The 7748-nt window shown below is 51.1% G+C and overlaps 1 long non-coding RNA gene across 2 annotated transcripts; it reads left to right on the top strand.

The window, feature by feature from the left end:
* Positions 1 to 227: 227 nt before the first annotated feature.
* Positions 228 to 4496, top strand: LOC142912310 (uncharacterized). 2 transcript variants are annotated; one of them, XR_012934039.1, is made up of 6 exons: positions 228 to 451; positions 826 to 872; positions 2639 to 2778; positions 2922 to 2999; positions 3385 to 3477; positions 4156 to 4496. It is a non-coding gene; the product is annotated as an uncharacterized LOC142912310 (long non-coding RNA). The 2 variants fall into 2 exon arrangements; XR_012934040.1 differs by lacking the exon at positions 826 to 872 and having other exon boundaries at positions 229 to 451.
* The last annotated feature ends 3252 nt before the right edge of the window (positions 4497 to 7748 follow it).

Consider the following 7748-nt stretch of genomic DNA (forward strand, 5'->3'; position numbering starts at 1 on the left):
AGTCTATGGGCAGTGCTGAGTCTATGGGCAGTGTTGAGTCTATGGGCAGTGTTGAGTCTATGGTGCAGTGTTGAGTATATGGGCAGTGTTGAGTCTATGGGCAGTGTTGAGTCTATGGGCAGTGCTGAGTCTATGGGCAGTGCTGAGTCTATGGGCAGTGTTGAGTCTATGGGCAGTGCTGAGTCTATGGGCAGTGTTTATCAATTCTACAGAATCTGAGCCTCGCTCGCACTGCGTGTTCGCCTATCCACACTACGATTTATAAAAGCGCCCTGCTAAGGCCTCACGTGATAACAGCCCCGCCGAGTCGCCTGCCCGTGATTCGAGGCACGGAACGTCGAATCTCCTCCTCCACCACGACCACACGAGGACATTGTTTTGTTTGTAACCTCACCACGAAGGAGGATATAGCTCAAGACCCCCTCCCCAGCACCTACGCAGCGTTGCGCTGGTGAGTGCCGCGTTGAGGCCTATTCCGGGAGTGTCACCGGTCTCGGCTAGATTGCCCAGCCGGCCGAGGCGGCACTTTGGCCGGCTACAGATGCCGCTGTCATGCGATGGTCTCCATGGAGACCTGGAAGATGGTCTCTAGGTTATGTTGTGGGTTAGCAAGCTTCCAAAGGATGCGTGAAGGCTGCCGCTCGGCTTTTTGTAACGAATCTTTGCTGCGTGTTTTAAACTTTAATTGTTTGCGATGCACGCGTGTCAACGTGGTGATGCGTCGCTCAAAGACTTCACTCGAGCGCGTCGTGTTCAAGCTCACTTTGTCTACCTTAGCAGCTTACAAAGTGCCGCCCAATAATTTACCGTGCGTCTGCCTCTTAGGCCGAGTGAACCGCTTGAACAAGGGCACATTCAGAAGCGTAAACTCTGTGAGTATCTCGTTTTAAATTTTGATTTGAAGCTTTCGTGACTGCAGTAATTCATATTCTTAGCTCTTTCGGTAAAGTCACGTTGAAGGGAAACAATAAAATAATAAAATATATATAAAATAATTAAAATTCTCACGACGTTTCGACCTGATGACAACGTCGTGAGAAATTTTATTGTTTTATATATATTTTATTATTTTATTGTTTCCCTTCAACGTGACTTTACCGAAAGAGCTAAGAATATCTCGTTTTATTCATAGTTCGTGTTTCCAAGGACAAAAACAATTGCACATTCTCATTACCAATACATCGACCTGGCTGGTGGTCACACTTGCCAGGAGCCCCTTTCCCTGTCGGCTTGACATTTTTTTCAACTCAATTGTTTTTTTACACAGCTCTTGGACAGACGTGCGGCAGTGTTGGTTTATATCCTGGAAGGTGCTCTCACTCCAGGGGCTGTTTCATTGATGGGAAAATAACCTGAGCTGGGGCTGTAATCAATGTTGTTTTATTGATCTAGTTTAAAACATCAGCACGAACATCGGTGCCAAACTAACACGATGTGAGGCGCTAGATTTGAAGCTTTCGTGATGTGCAAGGATTCATAGTCTTTAGCTTTTTTTCGGTAAAGTCGCGCTGGTAAAAAAAATAAAGTTAAACCCAAGTTAAACTTTAGCAGCCTTATAGTTTACAGCAGTATGCTCCGCAAGGCAACCAGTTTGTCAGCTTAACTACTGCCTTCTGCCTCTGGTTCACGTGTGTAACGCTCTTCAACCTGCACACGGCCATCTCTCCGTCCCCAACCCCCTGCAGCATAACAGAAGGTGGCTTAACTTAGCCCCCCCCCACGGCCCTTCTTGTCTCTCCCCCCCCCCCTTAACCTGTATACAATCTCGGGTGTCTTAGAGTTCTCTTCACCTGATGCAGCAATTTTGCCGTGACGGTTTCCACCTCAAGACGGAAGCTTGTGCTGCTGCCTCCGAAACGTGATTTTAATTGAGTTGTTTTTTTCATTTATTTATTTTATAGATATTTTTTTTACCTACGTGACTTTAGCAAAAAAAAAAGAAAGAGTCCGATGCGAGGAGGCGTTTCCCCCAACGTTCGTTTTCTGCGGTGGCAAAAAATGCAGCCTCTGCGAAACGATGAGAACCTAAACATTTTGCTCAACACAGGAGGAACGTGTCCATCAGTGAGGGAGCCTTAGGCATGCATCCAATTGTCCCTTGTGAAGGAGGAGGTCTTTAACCCGGCATGGTTGTCACCTGGTGTACAGGAGGTCGTGGGGTTTGATACCGACCCTGACACTCCCTGCTCTTTCTTTGGGGTTGACGTTTCTCGCTCCCCGCGGCCGCGTGGATTTTTCTCCCAGAGTCCTCCGGTTTTTCCCCCTCCGCATTCCGAAACGCCACGCGTTTAGAGTATTTTGCCCTGAATGTCCACTTGATATCAGCCCACCATTTATGGGCCAAGGTCTCTTCTTAAAAAAGAGCTATGTAGCATGGTGGTGTGCTTCCCGTGGCAACATTAAACATTGGTTAGTTTTATTAGTATATATATTTTTAAAGTGATTTGTTTTACTCTTCCTGTAACTCTGCACTCACGCCGTGTTTTTGTTTTGTGTTTGTTGTCATGTTCTGACTCAGTGCCACAGCTGGACATCTGTGACAAAAAGAGCTTCGTAGCGCTTTGGATTCCTCCTCTTGCAGTCTAAATAAATATCATTCCCACTGCTCCTCCTACTCCCTCCCCTTCACCCCTCCTAGCCAAGTGAAGGAAGCCGCCAGGCCGACCATCTGCCACCTCCCCCCAATGGAGACTTTCTCCACCACCACCCGTTTAGTGGCCTTGCTGGTCGTTGTGCTGGGCGACCGTCGTCACAACCCCTTCGCCCTGCCCCTTGACCGTGAGTAGCAAACAGCGCCGCTACCACACTTGAGACGATGCCCCCTCTCAACGCTACTCCCACTAAAGGCCATCGACTAAACTCGACTCTTTTGACTTCACCAGGCAATGCCCACTGAGCTTCGTGGCGCTTTTTTTTTTCAGAAGCGCTCCGGCTCTTGCAAATGATGGCTTCAACGAAGCACTTCGACGTTCAAGCGGGGCCGAGTACTCGAAACACTTGTAGGTATCTGTGTGACACACACACTACACACACTACTCACACACAGAGACCCACAGACTTCTCACACAGAGACCCACACACTACTCACTCAGAGACCCACACACTACTCACACACAGAGACCCACAGACTACTCACACAGAGACCCACACACTACTCACACAGAGACCCACAGACTACTCACACAGAGACCCACACACTACTCACAGAGAGACACACACACTACTCACACAGAGACCCACACACTACTCACACAGAGACCCACACACTACTCACAGAGAGACACACACACTACTCACACAGAGACCCACACACTACTCACACAGAGACCCACACACTACTCACACAGAGACCCTACTAACACTCTGCTGTATTTTCGCCCACAGCTGCGGTTATCATCTCTGGCCACGTACGGTACCAAAGAAGCTCACATCAGGTGTATGCAGCAAAGCAGCAACCTCCGGACACACGACGGAAAGGTGCACGGTTGCGACATCACACACACACATACACATGTACAGGGCCCAGTTGAGTACGCAGTTTGTTAAGGTGCAGCACTGCAAGTACTTGCTCGTGCCCCTGTTGGCGGAAGGAGGAATAGGAGGAGGAGGGAGGAGGATGAGGAGGGGGAGGAGGAAGGGGAGGAGGAGGAGGGGGAGGAGGATGAGGAGGAGGAGGGGGAGGAGGATGAGGAGGAGGAGGATGAGGAGGAGGGGGAGGAGGGGGAGGAGGATGAGGAGGAGGGGGAGGAGGGGGAGGAGGAGGAGGAGGGGGAGGAGGATGAGGGGGAGGATGAGGAGGAGGATGAGGAGGACGAGGAGGAGGAGGGGGAGGAGGATAAGGAGGAGGTCCTTCACTGCACAGAGCGCTGTAGGGAGCTCCCCTCTAGGCAGGGCACGTTGGACCCCACTCCTCCGCCACGCCAGCCAAACCTCTTGAAGTGTCCCACACTTCACCCCACCACGTGCCACCCGCCTAGACGGGAAGCACCGCGGTGAGCTCACTCCCACCGCCGGGCGGACAACAACGGAGTTGTCGCTCACGACCCGCGACCCCAGCGTGACCCCCCCCACGTCGACCCCCGGGGGCCGGGCCGGCGTCCCCTCGTTAGGAAAACTAAAACTGCGAAAAACTTTGTTTTTGTGTTTGACCGGCAGGTAAGGGCCCCACCGAGCTACGTGGCGCTTTTTCACCGGCGACCGGGCCGTCGCCGTCGTCAGCGGGCGCGGACATTTTTTTGTTTTGCGGCCCAAACGCTTTGAAACGCGCGACGTCGATTCTGAGTGCGGCGCGGGGGGAGAGACGCCCGGAAGGACCCGGAGGGAGAAATCCACGCGACCGCCACGGTGACGAGAGGCCAACGCGAGAAACAACCACTCCGAGCCGCAGAACCTTGCAGGCGAGAGGGAGAGAGAGAGGGTTCTGAAAATCGATTTTTTTATATTTTTAAAAAACCCACTTTGTGCGAATCGCCTTCTATGACCCCCCCCCCCTCCACGACTCGTAGGGGGGGACGCGGCAGCCCCCCGACGACAGCCTCACACAGCCAGCGCCCCGCAGATGCTGTCGGAGCCAGACAGGATGTACAGAGCGAGAGAGGGAGAGGCGGTGTACATGGAGTGCTCGGTGTTGGTGTGGCCGCCCGCCACCATCCTGTGGTGAGACCGAACGCCGCGCCTGAGTGTCCGTCCCTCTCCGCCTCTCCTCTCGCTCTCCGCTCGCTGGAGACTCTTTTTGTTTATTTCACCGCCTGATGCCCACCGAGCCGTGCAGCTGTTTTTCAGAAGCTATCCGGCCATGTCGCAAACGACGGCCCTGACGACGCGCCTCGAAGCTCCCTGTCGCGAGGGCTGTACGTGCCCTGAACTTCTTTCGCACCCTACGTGGCCAACCGTGCTAATCAGAGGTACGGGTGCTGGGTCTGTTTTGTGAATGCCGCCAGTGGGTTTGCATGGCTGGCCACGTACGGAGCGAAAGAAGTTCAACATAGAACACTCCCATAGACTTCAATGTTAAAGGCTCCCATAGACTTCAATGTTAAAGGCTCCCATAGACTTCAATGTTAAAGGCTCCCATAGACTTCTAGAATCAGAATCAGAATCAGAAAGGGTTTTATTCGCCATGTAAGTTCACACCGACACGGAATTTACTTTGGCAGGATGGTGCATACATTCAACATATAGGAATCTAAAATCTTAAATAAGTTTTAAACAAGTCTTACTATAATAAGGGTTAAAAGTCTAACACTAAGGGGCTGAAGTATATAAAATTAAATAAATATCGAATATAAAATAGCTTTAAGATATAATTTAAAAATACAAATAGGGAAACATAGTTAATATCAGCAACGTGTCGTTATGTAGATCAAATGTTAAAAACAGTGTTAGCCCTTGGCCTTGTTTAACAGGCCAGCAGCAGATGGGAAGAAACTGTTTTTATGGCGTGAGGTTTTGGTCCTGATGGACCGAAGCCTTCTGCCGGAGGGGAGTAGCTGAAACAGAGAGTGTCCAGGGTGGGAGAAATCGGCCATAATCTTCCTCGCTCGCCTCATAGACCTTGTCGTGTGCAGGTCCTCGAGGGTCGGTAGATTGCAGGCAATTACCTTCTCAGCAGTGTGAATGATACGCTGCAGTCTGCTCTTGTCCTTGGCAGTGGCAGCAGCGTACCAGACGGTTATGGAGGAGGTGAGGATGGATTCAATGATCGCTGTATAGAATTGCACCATCATTGTCTTTGGCAGGTTGAATTTCTTCAGCTGCCGTAGAAAGTACATCCTCTGTTGAGCTTTCTTGGTGAGGGAGCTGATGTTCAATTCCCACTTGAGGTCCCGGGAGAGAATAGTGCCCAGGAAGCGGAAGGACTCTACAATTTTTACTGGGGAGTCTAACAGGGTGATGGGGGTGAGTGGTGCTGTATTCTTCCTGAAGTCCACAACCATCTCAACTGTCTTTAGGGCATTTAGCTCTAAGTTGTTCTGGCTACACCAGGTCACCAGATTGTCAGCTTCCCACCTATAGTCAGACTCATCCCCACCAGAGATCAGCCCAATGAGGGTGGTGTCATCCGCAAACTTCAATAGTTTGACGGACAGATGATTGGAGGTGCAGCTGTTGGTATACAGGGAGAAGAGCAGAGGGGAAAGGACGCAGCCCTGAGGAGTTCCGGTGCTGATGGACCTGGAGCCAGAGACTTGTGTTCCCAGCTTAACGCACTGCTTCCTGTCAGACAGGAAGTCTGTGATCCATTTACAGGTGGTGTATGGCACGTTCAGCTGGAAGAGCTTGTCCTGAAGCAGGGCAGGGATGATGGTGTTGAAGGCAGAGCTGAAGTCCACAAACAGGATCCTGGCGTAGGATGCTGGGGCGTCCAGATGCTGTAGGGTGAAGTGGAGGGCCATGTTAACTGCATCGTCCACAGACCTGTTGGCTCTGTAGGCAAACTGAAGGGGGTCCAGGAGAGGGTCTGTGATGGCTTTGAGGTGTGCCAGGACCAGGCGCTCAAAAGACTTCATTACCACAGATGTAAGGGCGACCGGTCTGTAATCATTTAGTCCTGTTGGCCTTAGCTTTTTGGGCACAGGGATGATGGTGGAGGACTTGAGACAGGCTGGTACATGGCATGTCTCCAGGGAGGTGTTAAAGATGTTGGTGAACACCGGAGACAGCTGGTCAGCGCAGTGCCTGAGGGTGGCTGGAGAGACAGAGTCCGGCCCGGCTGCTTTGCGTGGATTCTGCCTCTTGAAAAGTCTATTAACTTCTTCCTCCTGAAAGGAGATAGTCGTCTCTGTAGTATTGGTGGGGGATGGGGCCTCTTGGGTTGGAAGGGGTGGTTCAGGACAGTCCAATTGTCTTTCAAATCTACAGTAGAACTCGTTCAGGTCGTTGGCTAGGCGGGAGTCGTTAGTGGTGTGGGGGGCTCTGGGTTTGTAGTTGGTGATCTGCCTGAGCCCTCTCCAGACAGAAGCAGCGTCGTTTGTAGAGAACTGGTGTTTTAGTCTCTCTGAGTACAGTCGTTTAGCCTCTCTCACCGCTTTGCTAAACCTGTTCTTCGACTCCTTGAATCTGTCTCTATCTCCACTCCTAAACGCTTCCTCCTTCTCCAACCTCAACCTTCTGAGCTTTGCTGAGAACCAGGGCTTATTGTTGTTAAAGTTCACCCTGGTACGTGTTGGGATACAGCAGTCCTCACAGAAGCTGATGTAGGACGTCACAGCCTCTGTGAGTTCATCCAGACTATTGGTAGCAGTCGTGAACATATCCCAGTCAGTACAGTCTAAGCACGCCCGCAAATCTTCCACAGCCTCACTGGTCCACTGTTTAGATGTCCTCACAGCAGGTTTACAGAGTTTTAGTTTCTGCCTGTATGCAGGAATCAGGTGGACCATGGCATGGTCAGAGTGTCCTAGTGCTGCTCGGGGGACGGCATGGTAGGCTCTACTGACTGTAGTGTAGCAGTGATCCAGAGTGTTCCCTTCTCTGGTTGGGCATTTAATGAATTGTATGTATTTGGGGAGTTCGTGGCTGAGATTACCTTTGTTAAAGTCGCCAAGTACGATAACCAACGAATCTGGATTTGCTCGCTCCACACTCAGAATCTGATCGGCGAGCATGCGTTGGGCTTCTTTAACCTGAGGACAAGGCGGCAAATAAACTCCGACCAAAATGAGCGACGCGAACTCGCGAGGCGAGTAAAACGGTTTACAGGTTATAAAAATTGATTCAAGGAGTGGAGAACAATGTTGCAGAATCAC

The sequence above is a fragment of the Petromyzon marinus genome, unplaced genomic scaffold, assembly GCF_048934315.1.
Source record: "Petromyzon marinus isolate PM22_M1 ecotype Great Lakes invasive population unplaced genomic scaffold, UKy_Petmar_22M1.pri1.0 PM_G_Scaffold_2, whole genome shotgun sequence".
Lineage (NCBI taxonomy): Eukaryota > Metazoa > Chordata > Hyperoartia > Petromyzontiformes > Petromyzontidae > Petromyzon > Petromyzon marinus.